At 39.5% G+C, this 17782-nt stretch overlaps 3 pseudogenes; all 3 read right to left on the minus strand.

Annotated features, from left to right (window-relative positions):
* Positions 1–1131: 1131 nt before the first annotated feature.
* Positions 1132–2161, minus strand: LOC129628274 (olfactory receptor 52B4-like; annotated as a pseudogene).
* Positions 2162–13259: 11098 nt separating this feature from the next.
* Positions 13260–16532, minus strand: LOC129627844 (olfactory receptor 52B4-like; annotated as a pseudogene).
* A 35-nt stretch (positions 16533–16567) lies between these two features.
* Positions 16568–17782, minus strand: LOC129627845 (olfactory receptor 52B4-like; annotated as a pseudogene).

Consider the following 17782-nt stretch of genomic DNA (forward strand, 5'->3'; position numbering starts at 1 on the left):
AGTTCCTTATATATTTGAATAACAATCCCTTAGCATATATATGGTTTGCAAATATTTTCCCCTCTTTCATAGTTACCTTTTCATTTTACTGATTGTTTCCTTTGCTGTGCAGGAGCTTATGGGGTCTTCCCAGGTGGCTCAGTAGTAAAGAATTTGCCTGTCAATGTAGGAGACACAGGAGACATGAGTTTGATCCCTGGGTCGGGACTACCCCCTGGAGGAGGAAATGGCAACCCATTCCAGTATTTTTGCCTGAAAAATCCCATTGACAGAGGAACGTGGTGGGCTACAGTCCATGGGGTCACAAAGAGTCAGACACGACTGAGCGCACACGCAGGAGCTTTTCAGTTTGATGTAGTCCTACTTCTTATTTTGTTTTTGTGTGATATCAAGAAAATCATTGCCAAGACCGGTGCCAGGAAGTTTTTCTCCATATTTTCTTCTAAGATTTTTACAATTTTGGGACTTAGAGTTAAGTCTTTAATTCACTTCAGGTTAACTTTTGTTTATGGTGTAAGGTAAGGGCCTAATTTCAATCTTTTGCATATGAATATCCAATTTTCCTAACACCATTTATTAAGAGATTGTCCTTTCCTCTTTGAAAATTCTTGACATCCTTGTCAAAGATTAACTGACCAATATACAAGGGTTTATTTCTGGGCTTTTTTTTTCTGTTCCACTGGTCCCATTTCTAATTCAGAATAAAAGTTTATTATACTTCAAATGTATATATTATTAAATGAATACATATTCTGTCTAGATGTTTTAGTAGATAAGTTTATTATAGGAAATAATTCTCATTGTTTAATATGACTTAGTTTGGTTTTTATATTTCTGTTTTTCTGGGGCCCTATGTATACACTGAGAAGTCTCTAAGAGAATAAGCTAACTTCCCCAAGGTCAAACAAATCACTTGTGGAAAATCCAGTACTCAAATCTAATTTTGATCCAACAGCTCATGCTCTTTCCTCAATACTACCCTTCTCAAGGTAACATAGCATTCTACCTTTCAAAATCACAACAAATTGTTTTGTCCACAGTCAAGACAACCCTTACTTCATAAATCTCTACAAAGTAAGCAAAGGAATTGCAAGATCCTATGTTGATTATCATATCACCTGTCATACAAACTCAGCAGAGTTTCCACTGTGAAGACACCGTACTAACCACACATTCTCGAATCTGTCTGGTCTTAACACCATAAATGATGGGGTTTAACATAGGAGGAGCTAACATGCAGACATTTGCCAGCAGAATGTGGATACAAGGAGCAACATGATGCCCAAACCGCTGGGCAATTATGGTAAAAATGCCAGGCAAGTAGAACATGGAAATGACACCAAGGTGGGAGCCACATGTGCCTAGGGCCTTTTGCCGAGCTCCTCGGGAGGGAAGACAGAAGACTGCATTGAGGATGAAGATGTAGGAAACTAAGATGAGCAAGGCATCTACCACTACAGTAGAGAGAAGGACAGACAAGCCATACCAGACATTGACACGAATATCAGCACAAGCAAATTTGGCAACAGCCATGTGCTCACAGTAGGTATGTGGTAGCATGTTGCTATGGCAGAAAGGCAGTCTTTTCACCAGGAACACATCTGGAAGGATCACAGAGAAACTCCTCAGGACCACAGCCAGACCAACCCTTATGATTACTGCATGACTGAGCACTGTGGTATAGCACAATGGGTCACAGATGGCTACATAGCGGTCAAATGCCATGGCCAACAGAATTCCTGATTCAGCAATGAAGGTGGCATGGATGAAGAAGATTTGGGTGACACAACCATCAAGGGAAATCTCTCCAGCATGGAACCAGAATATGGCCAGGGCTTTGGGCACAGTGGTAGTGGACAGGATGAGGTCCGCCACACCCAGCATACAGAGGAAGAAGTACATGGGCTCATGGAGGCTGCGTTCAGTCATGATGATGAAGACAAGGAGGCTATTCCCTAGGACAGCAACAAGGTAGGAAAGAAAAAAGGGGAGGGAGATCCATGTGTGCTAGTCTTCCAGGCCAGGGATCCCCAGCAGAATGAAGAGTGAATGGCTGGAACTAGTGTGGTTGGGGGTTGCCATGCCCAGGATAAGTCATCTGGATGTTGGTGTATGGGATTTGGCAGTCATCTCTTTTCTCTTTCCAAAAAGGTGACTGGACCTGGAGTGGGGGAAATGGAAACAGATCACTTTTCTCTGGGTGAGAAGTGGAAATGGTCCTGGTTAGAAACCAGGAAACATGGGTTAAAAGTCCTTGCCATTCTATTCAACAGCTATGTTATCTTGGTAACATTACTTCCCTGCTCTGGGTCTCTCTTTTATTTGTCACTTTAAAACTAAAGTCAGGGAGAATCTAGATTAGATATTTGTAAGTGAGTTCTCCCAGCTCTAGAATGCCATAGACCTTAGCATCAAGTTGTTATAAAGTTGAGGGCTGTGAATAACCCTGCATTTTCCACCTTATCAGAATGTGATATACATCTCAAAAGAAAAATGGTAACTGAGTTCATTATCAATTTAACAAACCTTACTGAACACATACCATGGCTCCTGGAGGACCTCCCTGAGAAAAGTCAGACAATTAAACAAAATATCTATACAATACAGATAGTGTAGAGGAAAAGTTAAACACAGGAGCTGTGGAAACATGGAAAGCTTCCTAGAAGTTCAGAAAAGGATTTCTAAAGGCGCCAATCGGAGCTGACCTTGAAAAATAAACAAGAGTTTGCCAAGTAGTCATGTGAGGAGGAAGAACATGAACAAAGTCACAAAGATCTGAAAGGACAAGAAGTTTGTAGGGAAATTATAATGATTCAGGGTTACTATAGCCTGGCGGACATGGCAGGAAATGATAGGAAATAATGTGAGGCAGTGAGATAGGGGTCAACTCACTGAGGGTTCTGGGTACTGATGTAAGGAGTTTAGGCTTTATGTTGAAGCAGGAAGAGCCACTGAAGGGTTTGCCGTGAGAGGGGGGCATGGTGAAGTTTGCATTTGAGGTCACTCTCTCTCTGGCTCTGCTGTGTAGAAAGGATGTGGAAGGAAGGAGGCAGGTTGGAAAACAGGGACTAGGGACAAGATCAACTGAGAGAATCTCTGCTCTAACGGCTGCACGTGCATTTTCTCAGTCAACATAACAGGAAATGACTGTAGTCATTTTCCCATTTTACTGATGGAGAGCAAACAGAGCTTAGAGAGTTTTTCATCCCCCGCCCCCCACCCAAGTTCACCTGGCTAGTAAATGGTGAAGCTAGGATTTGGCTACCCACGAGATGCTTTGAAAATCACACAATGTCCACCTCATTCCACCTGGGTCCCCTTCATCAAGTGATTGCAATTTCCTGGTTCCTGGTTCAAGGAAAAAAAAATCTGTTACTTCCCTTAACCATCCTCATTCTGCCAGCTACAAATTTATATTTGAATTGTCTTCTCCCTCTTTCTCCTACTCAAGGCTCAGCTCTCCATCTGTGCACTGGACCCCAACCTTCTCTCCATCAATCTGTCACTCTGGTCATTTCAAACTCTCCCTCTCTGCTGACTCCTTCTCCTTACTATGTCTCTTCCCCCATTCATCTCGGTTTCACAAAAGCAGGGGTGTGCTGTCTCTTCATTTATCCCCTTACCACCCTCCCAATCTTTACCCCATGCCATTTTGCTTATAACACCTAAAACTTCCTTTTCCTTTTTCAGTGCTTCTCATTGTGGTAAGTCACATATTATAAATCATACTATTTTAGCCATATCTGACTGCACGTTTCAGTGGCACTAAGTGCATCCACATTGTTGTTCAACTCTCATCATCATCCATCTCTGAATATTTTATCTCTCTAAACTGAAACTCTGTTCCTATTAAACACTAACTCCCCATTCCCTCCCCCACCACTCTTACCCCCAGCCCCTGGCATCTGCCAATGTACTTTCTGAGAATTTGATTATCTAGGTACCTTGTATAAGTAGAATCAAACAGTACTTATCTGCACCTAATGTATATTGGAATGCATTTTTTAAAGTTAACTTAATATTCCATGTTAGCTCAGTTGATAAAGAATCCACCTGCAATGCAGGAGACCCCAGTTCAATTCCGGGTCAGAAAGATCCCCTGGAGAAGTGATAGTCTACCCACTCCAGTATTCTTAGGCTTCCCTTGTGACTCAGCTGGTAAAGAATCTGCCTGCAATGCGGGAGACCTGGGTTTGAGCCCTGGGTCAGGAAGATCCCCTGGAGAAGGGAAAGGCTAACCACTCCAGTATTCTGGCCTGGAGAATTCCATGGGCTGTATAATCCATGGGGTTGCAAAGAGTCGGACATGACGGAGCGATTTGCACTTAAATAAATATATGTCCTACAAACAGATTGCATCTCTTTTTTTCCCCCTCTGCTGTACAATAGGTTCTCATTAATTGTCTGTTTAGTGCATAGTGGTGTGTATATGTCAATTCCAATCTCGTACAGAATGAAGTAAGTCAGAAAGAGAAAAACAATATTGTATATTAATGCATATATGTGGAATCTAGAAAAATGGTACAGATGAACCTATCTGCAAATCAGAAATAGAGACATTAATATCATTAGTTAGACATTAGTATCATTAATACTTCTTTGATGATAGCAACCATTACTACTGTTAGACATATTTATTATTTCTAATTATTGTACAAAACCTATGGAATTGAAAGTATTACTAGTTCATGCAAAAAGAAACTAATCTCAGATAAGCAACAGCCCAAAGTCAAACAATCTGTTAGAGTCTAAGCTGATATTTGAGTCCCAGATTATTAGAGTCAAACCTTCCATTAGTTTTAGAAACAGACATTTTTGTTTGTTGATTACCTAACCATTTGTCTTTGGCACCCTCTCCACTCCCTTCTCGTTCTCTTATTTCTCCAGAATGTCTAAGACATGTAAACAATGTAATATAGGAAAATTTATATGGACTTTAGACCTACCTGAGTTCAATTCCAGCTCTGCTTGCTGCAAATCCACATACACACACACAGTCTTCCATTCATATCACCGTATTATCAGACACATTCATTTATACAGTCACAACATACATTATTTACTCATACAGATTTTGATGATTTACATACTAGCACACATTTTCCCTGTTCACACAAAACAGCCCTTCACCATAAGCACACACACACACACTTTTAAATTTGCCTTCATATGTATACCCACCCAAACTCACAGTCATTAACCCTTCAAATTCACTGTCACTTATCTAAGTCATAACTTTGCCTATCTCCATTCAGTATACTGGCTCTCCTCTCATTAAATCAGTTTCCTCAAGGAGGTGGATATTCCAAAGTTTATTCAGCCCTTGCCCCTGCTTCCAGTCTGACAGTCCTCTAATCTATGCCAGAAGGAAGAACTCTCTCTGGGAATGCGATTCACAAGATAACCTCCCGCTTCACCAGTTCCCTCTGGAATTGCCCAAACATGAGTCAGAGATGTAAAATATCAACACTGGTTGGCACTCTATATCAGCAATCATCAAACTGCAGCCAGTGGGCCAAATCCTGCCCACCACCTTCTTTTATAAATAAAACGTTATTGAAACACAGCCATGCCCAATTATTTACATATTGTCTATGACTGCTTTCATGGAACAGATTGAGTAGTTGCAACAGAGACAATGCTCAAAACTTAAAATATTTGCTGTTACTCTACAAAAACTTTTTGGTGATCCCCATTTTAAAATAATCTTGTATGATTTATTATTTATGAAGGAAAGGCAATTTTCCCAAGGTCACAGAGGAACTGAGTTAAGATTTCTTGCCTCTCATTCCACTATTTCCACCATGCCACAAAGCTTCTGCAGGCACATTTTGGTCTGCCCTGACTCTGCTCTCAAGGGATGGAGAATTCCAAAGAGAACCTCTTTTGAGTGACCAAATGGTGATGGCAATCCATTATTGTTTCCCATGTCTCTCATTAATAAACTCAGCATGTCCCACCTCCTTTATCCCCACCATTCCTGCCCACAGGCAGAAGGACCCAAAGAGGCACCAGGCTACCCTGGTCAGTACCAACCTACATCTCTCCTCACTCCAAACTGTCATCGCAGCCATTTGGAACCACAGACTGGAGCCATGCCCCTGCCTAGATGGCAGGGTATTCCCATAACCAGCAGACTGTGTGCAGTGGCCAGGGGATCAAGCTGGAGGAGAAACTGCAGGGCAAGTTATTTGTTCTCTGAGTATCTTTGGAGACCATGGTCTTATTTATGTTGTCTTTCTTTTCCCCCAGGACCTCCTCTATTGCCGGTCTCCTCAGTGACATAACCGGGAAGTCCTTAGCCCTTCTTGTCTGAGTGCTGGAAGCCTCATGTGAAAAGTGTGCCTGATAGGTTATATGAGCTTAGGAAAGGAGTTGTGAGAGAAGATTTGGAGTGAGTGTCTGACTCTTCGCAACCTCATGGACTGTAGCCTGCCAGGCTCCTCTGTCCATGAGATTTCCCAGGCAAGAATAATGGAGTGGGTTGCCATTTCCTTCTCCAATCCCAACCAGGGATTGAACCTACGTCTTCTGTGTCTCCTGCTTGGCAGGCAGATTCTTTACCACTGAGTCACCTAGGAAGCCCTAATGAACCAATACGGATACATTATTATTAATGAAAGTCTGTAGCTTATATCAGGGTACATTCTGTGTTGTATAGTTTATGGGTTTTAAAAAATGTATAGTGACATGTGTACACCATTATAGTGCCTTTCAGAATATTTTCAAAAGCTTAAAAATACTTGCAGGCCTCCTATTTATCCCTCTTCTGTTCCCTCAGAATCTCTCAAAGCCAAGGATTTTTTTTTTTTTTTTTACTATCTCTGTAGTTTTGCCTTTTTCCAGAATTCCAAAAGATTTGTATCATACAGTATGTACCTTTACAAACCACCTTATTTTGCTTAGCATAATGCTTTTAAATTTCCCCCACATCTTTTTGTGGCTTCGTATCTCACTTCTTTCTATTGTTGAATAATATTCCATTGTTTGGATGTACCAGAATTTGTTTATCAATTCACCTATTCAAAGATAGTTTGGTTGCTTCCAAAATTTGGCAATTATGCACAAAGTTTCTGTAAATATCTGTGTGTAGGCTTTTCTGTAGACATAAGTTGTCAACTAGTTGGGTAAATACTAAGAGGCTTGGTTGCTAGATCATGTGGTAAGAGTATGTTTAGCTTTGTAAGAAATTGAAGGACTGAATAAGCCATTTCCAAAGTAGCTTTACCATTTTCATTTCTGCCAGCAATGAGTAAGAGTCCTGTTGATCCATATTCCTATTGTCAGGGTATCGGTTTTAGCCATTCTAATAGGTGTGTAGTGGTATTTCATTGTTGTTTTAATTTTCATTTCCTTAATGAAGTATGCTGATATTGGGTATTTTTCACATCTTCATGTGACATCTTAATGGATTCTCCTCACCAGGACAGCTACTGGTTAATTTCTCAGTGTTCCCCCCTGCCATACAATACAATTACTGCAATTTTTTGCACAAATAATGTTTTGCATGTTCATGGCTTTGAATGCTCAACCTAACATTTCTTATTGGTGTCCAGAGAACAAACAGAGGAGTTATTCCTTGATAGGAGAGACAGCTCCTCCAGCAAGATGGAAGAAAAAGATGGTGGGAGCAGATATGTGCATGTACGTGCTGGATATAAATGTGTTTTAAATTTTAGTGTCTTGAATTTCTCTGAGTTTCTTACTGATTAGTTCTGATTTAGCAGGCAAGATTTTCTGTCAAAGTTAAATAGGTAGGTTCTTGAATCAAGGTTGAAGGTTTGAATAGGGTGTGTACATGAAGCATTAATTAGGTGGAATGGGAGAATGAGCTGACTTGAGCAGATGTGTAAACTTGCTGGGCTCTGTTGGTAGTCTAGGTTGATAATCATTTAATGGCACCACTCTGCTCCCCTGGTGAGTACCTAAATCTAGTTGTTAATTTGGTTTATAATAATGTGGGGATGGGTCAGAAAGAATGGAGGAAAAGATTTAAAGGATTTGAGAACACTTAGAAGAAATTTAGGGCTTCCCAGGTGGCGCAAGTAGTAAAGAACCTGCTTGCCAATGCAGGAGCCATATGAAACACAGGTCCGATCCCTGAGTCAGGAAGATCCCCTGGAGGAGGGCATGGCAACCCACTCCAGTATTCTTGCCTGGAGAATCCCATGGACAGAGGAGCCTGGCAGTTTACAGTCCATAAGTTCCCAGAGTCAAACACGATTGAAACAACTTAGCAGCAGCAGCAGCAAAAGAAATTTATTATTAATATAATGAAGAGCATGGAATCTAAACTTAATTTTAAGCACACAAGGTGGGTTGGTGATTTAGAAAGAAACTTGTAGTGTTATTAGATTAACCATCCTAGCGAGGTTGAAAAATAAGCTTCGTTAACCCATACTTGGACAAGTACTTGTGACTAGACAGTGGGATGTTTGAATTAATGAATACGAAAGTGGAGAAAGGAAATGGTTATGAGAGTGCATAACTACAGTGGGGTTAAGGGAAAGACAACTGAGTTTAGGAGGAAATAGAGTCAAGAGCACAGGATGAAGAATTAAGTTTTCCACGTGGACACCGAAGTCCCTATGGTACTAGTGTAATGACTTGCATGCGTTTTTGAGAGAATTGAAAGGAACTTAAGACAGCACTGAAGAGTAGAAGGGAGATAGCATGAGTCTCAAAGCAGCACTAGTCTTTAAGAACACGAATGAGCATTATTTTGGGGGAAAAAAAACTGGGAAATATTTGGAAATAAAAATGGCCCCCAAATGGGCTTTAAAATATGAAGAGCTTTAAAAACTTTAAAATATGAAGAGCTTCTACAAGTTCCAAATATATGGCACCAAAGTATCAATGAACAAAAATACTTAACTGGAGGATTTTGTTTTTTATCTCTGTATGATAAATCCTACAAAGGCACCTATCTTGTTCACTCTTGTATTGCATAGTGCCTGGCATAGAGTATGTTACCAATGAAAAAATTTAACTTCGTCAAAAAAAAGAACAGTAAATAATTATTAAAGTATGGAAATTTTGCATTAATAAAAATTATATGGAAATAGAAAATAGCCATAACAATTTATTTCTTTTGAACATTGTATATTTAAATATAATCCAGAACATATACAGAAGTTTATACATAACTATATTCATCAAAGAATATTTTCTTATTGAAGTATATTGTGTTACTTCCAGGTGTACATTATGATTTTCAGATTATTTTCCATTATAAGTTATTACAAGATGCTGAATATTGTTGGGTCTTCCCTGCTGGCACAGATGTAAAGAATCTGCTGGCAATGTGTGCGACCTGGACTCAACTCCTGGGTTGGGAAGATCCTCTGGAGAAGAGAATGGCAACCCCCTGCAGTATTCTTGCCTGGGAAATCCCATGAACAGAGGAGCCTGGCAGGCTACAGCCCAAGTCATGAGTCAGACATGACTTAGTGACTAAAACACATTGGTTCATTAAATGTAACAAAGTACCACACTAATGCATATGGTAATAAGGAAAACTCTCTGATCGAGGGAGGAGGAAAGGGGTAAGAGATATACAGGAACTCTCTGTTCTTTCCACTCAATTTTTCTGTAAACCTAAATTTACTGTTAAAAAATATATTAATTTTTAGCAATCTTTGAAATTAAAATAGTGGATTGTTTAAACAGCTTATTAGATAGAGCTAAAGAGATCTGATAAAGCTAGACAGTGTATTGAAGAGCAGAGTCATTACTTTGATGACCAAGGTCCATATAGTCAAAGCAATAGTTTTCCCAGTAGTCATGTATGGATGTGAAAGTGGAATTGGGAAGAAGGCTGAGTGCCAAAGAATTGATGCTTTTGAACTGTGGTGTTGAAGAACACTCTAGAGACTTCTTGGACTGCAAGGAAATCAAGCTGGTCAATCCTAAAGGAAATCAAACCTGAATATGCATTGGAAGGACTGATGCTGAAGCTGAAGCTCCAATACTTTGGCCACCTGATGTGAAGAGCCGACTCATTGGAAAAGACCCTGATGCTGGGAAAGATTGAAGGCAGGAGGAGGAGACAGCAGAGGATGAGATGGTTGGATAGCATCACTGGCTCATTGGACACGAATCTGAGCAAATGCTGGGAGATACTGAAGGACAAGGAAGCCTGGTGTGCTGCAGTCCATGGGGTTGCAAAGAGTTGGACATGACTTAGTGACTGAACAACAGCAACAACAACAAAGGGATCATTAGAAACTTAAAAATAGATTAGAATAAGACATCCTGCACAGTGGGGGAAGGAAAGGTTAGGAGAAATTGTGAAAGTAGCATTGACATATAAACACTATCGTGTGTAAAATAGATAACCAGCAGGAAGCTGCTACATAACACGGGAAGTTTAGTTTGGTGCTTTGTAATGATCTTGAGGGGTGAAATGAGGGGGACGAGAGGCTCAAGAGGGAGGGGGAATATATATATAAATATGACTGATTCATGTTAATGTATGACAGAGAACACCACAACTCTGTAAAGCAATTATCTTCCAAAGAATAAAATAAAGGAAAAAAAAAAGGAAAAATGTGTCCCAATATGACACAAAGAAATAGAGTTACAAAATAATAATGAAGGGTTAAATTTCTTGTAGAAAAGAAATAGAATATAGAGCTTTTAAAAAAAATATTGTTTCCTAAGAAATGTAACTGGACTACAGTCATCAGTTAAAATTCAAAAATTATCAGATATTATGGAAAAAATAAAATTTTATGTGGTTTAAAAGTCATAAGCTTTAAAACCATATAGGCACACAATGCTTGGGAGAAAGGATATAAAATTGTTTACTAAGAAAACACTAACCAATAGAAAACCTACTCAGTTATATTCATATTCAACTAAATAGTGTACTTACAATTTCAAAAGCGCTAAGAAGATCAGTTGTTCCAGAGCAAAACTTACAAGAATTACAAGAAACTGGAAAATAATAATTACTGTGAGAAAAATAACTCTTTTCCCAATAATTGTTGAATATTTTAAATTGGTATATATATATAAAGTTTGAACAATACAGCTAATAAGCTTCTTCTTCCTCATTCCTTAACTCATATGACATGTTAGAAAGTTTCCAACAGTTTTATTGCATAACAAACATATTATATAATGTTACAGAAAAAAAGTTAACTATACCTGTGCAGAAAGATGTAATCATATAAAAACTGAAAAACATACTAAAATTTAATAATTATGCCTCAGTTTTCTGTTTATTGGTCATTGAAGTTTGTTTTCTTTATTTTGCTTAGTTTTGTTTATTTATTTACATAGATTCTTGAAAATTAAATAAAAGAAGACATATCTAAGACTAATAGTCAAACCTTAGATTGAAGAAAATAGACCAAGTTTAAAACAATGAAACCCACAAAGGAAAAGAATGATGGATTTGAAAATATTTTATTTCTTTCTTTAAGTAAAACAAAAAATAACCAAAGAAAGAAAATTAAAGAAATTAAAATTTAAACAACCTGAGAAAATACTTTCAATAAATATTAATACCTTGGGGAAGTTATATATCCTCTCTGAGCTTCAAACTACAAGTCTGTAAAAAGGAAAGAATAGAAACAATAACAAGTCTGAACTGACATGACAATTAAATAAGGTGTAAAATGTTTTGAGCAAATTCAATAAATAGTTGTTACTATTAATCCACAAAGAAATACAATATGCAATAATCACAATATAAATTCTTCAAGGTGTCTATTAATAAATTCAAAGTAAAGGAAAATGAAAAAATGATTTTACCATATCACACAGCAAATTTCTAAAAATAGAACTATTTACTAAATGCTAGTAGTGTGTTTGTTGCTCATTTGTGTCTGACCCGGCGATCCTATGACTGTAGCCCACCAGTTTCCTCTGTCCATGGAATTTTCCAGGCAAGAATACTGGAGTGAGTTGCCATTCCGTTCTCCAGGAGATCTTCCCAACCCAGGGATCAAACCCAGGTCTCCTGCATTGCAGGCAGATTCTTTAACGTCTGAGCAACTAGGGAAGCTAGTAAGGGTGCAATAAATTTTGACATGTATTTCTGACAAGAGTAAAAATTAATAGTAACTTCTCTAGAAGCAATTTTCCAATGTGCCAGATGAGTCTAAAATCTTGATATCCTTCCTTAAGGCTAAAATCATGCAAAGCTTGGGACTTCCCTGGTGGTCCAGTAGCTAAGACTCCACACCCCTAATGCAGGGGGCCTGAGTTCGCTCCCTGGTCAAGGAACTAAATGCCACATGTCACAACTAAGATATGAATATGTATGTAGTTATAGTTGTTACATAAATTCATAAATTTATATACATAAATTCTGGATGATTATACACCAAAATGAACAACAAATTTCTCTGGGTAGTAAAATCATGTGCAAGTTTAATCTTCATCTTATTACTTTTCTATAGAATATTTATTTAAAAGAAAATGTTTTCAAAAGAAGTATAAACAATATGGTCTCATGTTGTAGAGAGAGTAGTACTTCACCTTGAGATGAAGTGGTTGTAATGACCTCACTGGGTAGGTGACACCAAGCTGAGCCTTGAAAGAAATGGTGTGAATTCATTAAAAGGTCAAGAAAAGTAGAGGGCATTCCAGGCAAGTGGATCATTTAGTAAAAATGTACCAAGACACCTGAAAACATGGCTGAACATGGAGAAGTTAGAGATATGCAGTTCCTTGAGACAGAATCATAGATTGCGTGAAAGTGACATGGAAATAGTTGCTGGTAAGGAAGCCTGCATTTATTCTGTACCATTTTGAGGGGAATGATCTGAGAAACAATCCCCAAAAGTCAAAATTTAGAAGTATAGCACCTCTTCACGCCCATCATACTTTGAGTAAGCATATGAAGAAATGAAGGTTTTACATGAGTGTCCAGAGATGTGTGAGATGTCTTCGGACTTAACAGCCCAAGACAGAAAGCCTACTTTTTTTTTCATCTAATTGGGACTTAATATTACATTTGACTATTCCCAAAGTTGAACTGAATATTAATGAGTTAGACATGACTGCCAAAGAACAACCTGTCCACTCCCAAATAATAAGATGTAAGTGTTTCAGTCAATCCACAGGCACAGCTTTCAGACTGATTAGAGAGGTAAGGCTCAGAGGCTCAAGTAAGTTGCTCCAGAGCCCATAACTACATGAGTCATTTTTCCTACTGACTCAGTACTAGTTCTCTTGTTCACTGCTGCCGAAGTACATCTCATGGAGGATCACAATTTCTGAGAAACCAGTCTCTGTCATCCCCAAAGTCATTTCTGCTTATTAAACAACACATAAACCACTTGGTCTCGTATCTGTTTCGTCTTGACTCCATAAATGATGGGATTAAGCATAGGTGGAGCAAGCATGCTGATGTTGGCCAGTAGGATGTGGATGTGTAGTGGGATGTCATGTCCAAAGCTCTGAGTGAGGACTGAGAATGTCCCAGGCCCATAAAAAAGGATGATGATGCAGACATGGGAGCCACATGTGTTGAGAGGCTTTGTGACGAGCCTCTTGGGAAGCGATGAGGAAGACAGCACAGAGAATCAGACCATAGGAAACAAAAATGAGGGGAATATCTAGGATCACTGTTGACATCAAGACAAAAAATCCATACCAGATGTCTACTTGGATGGCATCACAGGCATACTTGGCCAAGAAAATGTGTTCACAGAATGTATGTGGGATGATGTTATTTCTGCAAAAGTGCAGCCTCTTTAGAAGAAATACCATGGGGAAAATTGTACAATGTGCTCTCAAGAAAACAGCCACACCAATTTTCCCTGTCACAGAGTCGGTGAGTATTGTGGTATATCTCAGTGGGTAACATATTGCAAGGTAGCGATCAAATGCCATAGTTAGCAAGATGCCTGACTCAGAAATGAAGGAGGAATGCTGAAAGTAGAGTTGGGCAATGCAGCTACTAAGAGAGATTTCCCAACTGTCACACCAGAAAATGGCCAATACCTTGGGTTCTGTGGTTGAGGCAAAGACAATGTCAACTGCAGCCAACATACAGAGGAAAAATACATAGGTTCATGGAAGCTGCTCTTGATGAGGACGATGAAGATGAGCAGACCATTTCCAAGGAGGGCAAAGACATAGGAGATGAAGAAGGGGATGGAAATCCACATGGGTAGGTCTTCTCGGCCTGGAATGCCCAGAAGATAGAAGACTATATGGTTAACATCAGTGTGGTTGCAGCCATTCAGTCCTAAGACAGGCTAATGTGGACTTATCCTGAATTTCTCCTAATAGAAACAAAGAGAAATACAAGTTACATATGTTTTTCTAGGTTTTCTGCTTAATTATATCAAATTCAGTTCAGTTCAATTGCACAGTCGTGTCCAACTCTTTGTGACTCCATGATTTGCAGCACGCCAGGCCTCCTTGTCCATCACCAACTCCCAGAGTTCAGCCAAACTCTTGTCCATCGGGTTGGTGATGCCATCCAGCCATCTCATCCTCTGTCGTCCCCTTCTCCTCCTGCCCCCAATCCCTCCCAGCATCAGGGTCTTTCCAATGAGTCAACTCTTCACATGAGGTGGCCAAAGTACTGGAGTTTCAGCTTTAGCATCCGTCCTTCCAAAGAACACACAGGACTGATCTCCTTTAGGATGGACTGATTGGATGTCCTTGCAGTCCATGGGACTCTCAAGAGTCTTCCCCAACACCACAGTTCAAAAGCATCAATTCTTCAGTGCTCAGCTTTCTTCACAGTCCAACTTTCACATCCATACATGACCACTGAAAAAACCATAGCCTTGACTAGACGGACTTTTGTTGGCAAAATAATGTCTCTGCTTTTGAATATGCTCTCTAGGTTGGTCATAACTTTCCTTCCAAGGAGTAAGAACCTTTTAATTTCATGGCTGAAATCACCATCTGCAGTGATTTTGGAGCCCCAAAAAATAAAGTCTGCCACTGTTTCCATTGTTTCCTCATCTATTTCCCATGAAGTGATGGGACCAGATGCCATGATCTTAGTTTTCTGAATGTTGAGCTTTAAGCCAACTTTTTCACTCTCCTCTTTCACTTTCATCAAGAGGCTTTTGAGTTCCTCTTCACTTTCTGCCATAAGGGTGGTGTCATCTGCATATCTGAGGTTATTGATATTTTTCCCGGCAATCTTGATTCCAGATTGTGATTCTTCCAGCCCAGCGTTTCTCATGATGTACTCTGCATAGAAGTTAAATAAGCAGGGTGATAATATACAGCCTTGACGTACTCCTTTTCCTATTTGGAACCAGTCTGTTGTTCCATGTCCAGTTCTAACTGTTGCTTCCTGACCTGAATATAGGTTTCTCAAGAGGCAGGTCAGGTGGTCTGGGATTCCCATCTCTTGAAGAGTTTTCCACAGTTTATTGTGATCCACACAGTCAAAGGCTTTGGCATAGTCAAGAAAGCAGAAATAGGTGTTTTTTCTGGAACTCTTGCTTTTTCGATGATCCAGCACATGTTGGCAATTTGATCTCTGGTTCCTCTGCCTTTTCTATATCCAACTTGAACATCTGGAAGTTCACGGTTCACATACTGTTGAAGCCTGGCTTGGAGAATTTTGAGCATTACTTTACTAGTGTGTGAGATGAGTATAATTGTGTGGTAGTTTGAACATTCTTTGGCATTGCCTTTCTTTGGGATTGGAATGAAAACTGACATTTTCCAGTCCTATGGCCACTGCTGAGTTTTCCAAATTTGCTGGCATATTGATTGCAGCACTTTCACAGCATCATCTTCCAGGATTTGAAATAGCTCAACTGGAATTCCATCACCTCCACTAGCTTTGTTCATAGTGATGCTTCCTAAGGCCCACTTGACTTCACATTCCAGGATGTCTGGCTCTAGGTGGGTGATCATGCTAAGTCACTTCATCATGTCTGACTCTTTGCGACTCTATGAACTGTAGCCTTCCATCTCCTCTTTCTATGGGATACTCCAGGCAAGAATGCTGGAGTGGGTTGCCATGTCTTCCTTCAGGGAGGGGATCTTCCCAACCTAGGGATCGAACCCACATCTCATGTCTCTGGCACTGTTAGGAAGGTTATTTACCTCTAGCACCACCTGAGAAGCCCAATATCATATAGGAAAATCCAAATGAACTTCTTGGCCAACCCAAAAATATTAGTAACTATAGTTAAAATGATATCTATTAGATCTCTAGAAGTTATTCATCCTACATAACTGGAAAATTGTACCCTTTGTATGTGAATGTTCAGAGATGACACAAGATATCTCAAAGGATGATAACCTCAACAAAAATAGTTGAAGAAATTAAAAGCCAGAACACAATACTCATCCATCATCTAATAAATCTAGTGATGTGAAGGATACATGAGTTTGGAAACTCACAAGGTCTGGGTAGGATGAAGTTTGCTCAGTCAAACATGACACACATTCTCTGTTGCTTTGACGGCAGAAAATATAAATTCTGAAAACTTCCTGGTGAACTTGCACTGGAAATAGAATTCACTAAGCTATTTTCTAGTATCCGGTTTACCATAGTGTTTCCACCCACCAATTCTATAGCTCGTGTCATCCATCACTACAAAAACTGAAAACCGTTTGTCCTCCAAAGTTATTTCTGCTTTGGGAAAAATATGTGGGCCATCTGCTGTTGGATTTCCTTCATCTTGTTCCCATAAATGATGGGGTTCAGCATAGGTAGAGCCAGAACACAGACATTAGCCAAAAAGATGTGAATATGAGGTGGAATGTGATGACCAAACCTCTGAGTCAGTGTTGTGAAGATGGCAGGTCCATAAAAGAGAATAATGATGCATACATGGGAGCCACACATGATGAGAGCTTTGTGACAAGCATCTTGGGAAGACATGTGGAAGCCAGTATAGAGAATCAGCATGTAAGAAACAAAAATTAGCAGGGTATTTAAAACCACTGTTGACATTAGGACAGAGAAGCCAAACCAGATATTCACTCAAATGTCATTACAAGCATATTTGGCCAAGCCAATGTGTTCACAATAGGTGTGTGGGATGAAATTATTTTGGCAGAAAGTCAATCTTTTCCAAAGAAATACTATAGGGAAAATCATACAATAACTTCTCAGAAAGATGATAACACCAATTTTCCCAATCAATGTATGTATAAGAATAGTGGTGTATATCAATGGGTAGCATATGGCAATGTAGCAGTCAAATACCATCACCAGCAAAATCCCTGACTCAGACATGAAAGTGCAATGGATGATGAAGAACTGAGTGATGCAGTGATCCAGGGAGATCTCCCCAACATGGAACCAGAAGATGGTCAAGGCCTGAGGGATTGTGCACATGGAGAGGACAAGGTCTGTTCCAACCAGCATGCAGAGGAAGAGGTACGTGGGTTCAGGGAGGCTGCATTTTGTAACAATGATAAAGATGAGGAGGTTATTCCCCAACATAGAAGGACATTAAGAAGGGGATGGAAATCCACATGTGCTGGACCTCAAGGCCAGGGATGCCCAGCAAGTGGAAGACTGTATGACTGACACCAGTGTGGTTTAAGGTAAGCATATCTGGGGCAACTTTTAGAGACATCACCTCATACTCACAGACAGAGCAGACAGAGATGAAAATCCAGATTTTCCTGGAATATTCTTTGTGAAGTCACAAAGACTTTTGGCATATCTTGCACACTCCATCTTCTGTGAACACATGCAAATAAGAAACATGAAAAGTCAACAACATATGTTCTCTGTTTCAGTGAGTGATAGTCTCATTAAAAGATAGGCATATCTCCAGATAATCAAATAAAACATGCTATTGTATATATTTCTCCTACAAACAGAGGA

This window comes from Bubalus kerabau, chromosome 15 (assembly GCF_029407905.1).
Source record: "Bubalus kerabau isolate K-KA32 ecotype Philippines breed swamp buffalo chromosome 15, PCC_UOA_SB_1v2, whole genome shotgun sequence".
NCBI classification, from domain to species: Eukaryota; Metazoa; Chordata; class Mammalia; order Artiodactyla; family Bovidae; genus Bubalus; species Bubalus kerabau.